Source organism: Chinchilla lanigera, unplaced genomic scaffold (assembly GCF_000276665.1).
Source record: "Chinchilla lanigera isolate Chin_1 unplaced genomic scaffold, ChiLan1.0 scaffold00038, whole genome shotgun sequence".
Lineage (NCBI taxonomy): Eukaryota > Metazoa > Chordata > Mammalia > Rodentia > Chinchillidae > Chinchilla > Chinchilla lanigera.
The window spans coordinates 3,815,170-3,816,385 of record NW_004955439.1 but is presented as its reverse complement, the minus strand read 5'-3'; the positions used below and the strand labels follow the sequence as shown (position 1 = coordinate 3,816,385).

Below are 1,216 nucleotides of genomic sequence, written 5' to 3'. Positions count from 1 at the left end.
GCCGAGCCATATATTTTAACTTTACCTCACAGTAAAGAAACTGACAGACATGGACTCCCTGAAGCTGGTAGTCATTAGCCTATGGCCCAAAAATTTGGATGGAGAAAAATTACATCTTTATTTAATTCATCTTTAACTAGAATTTAGTATTTCCTTAAATTATGAGTATAGGCAGCACACCATGGTAGACTCAACTTGGACTGTAACTTGGTCCCCAATTGAAATCACAGATATTTTCATACCGCATTATAGGTTGTAGATACAGTATCTCAAAATGTTGCTTTACCCATCACCACTTTGAAATTATTGTTGGGTCTATGGTCATACCACCCTGTAAGCACCTGATCTCATCTGAAATTATGGTTGGTAGATATTAGATCCCTACTAGACCTTACTATTTCATAGAAGAACAAACATATTACTACTGTGTTACAATTAGAAATATATCAGTACAATCAATTTCTTTTATAATCCAGTGTATTTCATCTTATGCATTTAAACACATATATTTCACCAGACTACCAAAGATTAAGAACCTTTGGCTGAAGAGAATGATACCTTACAGCTCTATTAATCTTTCACTTACAGATTTGCTATGGATCATAATATAATGTGGACCCCATTGAAGCCCAGCAAAGGAGTTTAGCTTCTCGAACACCAGAAAGATATCTTATTGCTGTGGGATTCACTTAGGTTTGCTATAAAAAATGGCACTGGAGAAAGAATATTCAGTTGGTTGTCCACATTCTCTTGATAGAAGGCTGGCCTTGAACTTCTGATTCTCCTGCCTCACCCTCCCAGAGTGCTGGGATTATACATGTGTACTACCACACCTGACTTGATTTCTTTTTTTTTTTTTTTTAGTTTGGACATTACTTGTAAAAATAGTAGCTAGCAGGCGAGAAGATCATTTCTCTAACGTATTTTCCGACTACAGTGACGTGCAGTCAGTCATGTCCGCATAATGGCGTTTCAGTCAGCAAACAGCTTAAAGATCCCATAAGATTATAAGGGACTGGAAAATCCTTAGCACATCACTCTTGTGTTTGTGGTGATGCTAGTGTACACCCCTACTACTGCCAGTCATAGAAAATCGCAGCACATACAGTTATACAGACTTCATAACACTTGATGATAAACTGTTACCGATTTATGCACTTACTATGTTATACTTTTAATCATTATTTTAGAGTGTTTTACTTATTTTTAGAAGCTT

General features: G+C 36.3%; 1 protein-coding gene across 2 annotated transcripts in view; it reads left to right on the top strand.

The window, feature by feature from the left end:
* Positions 1-1,216, top strand: part of Sytl3 (synaptotagmin-like 3) — an 85,911-nt gene that overhangs the window by 9,569 nt on the left and 75,126 nt on the right. The gene's annotated exons all lie outside the window — the stretch shown is intronic.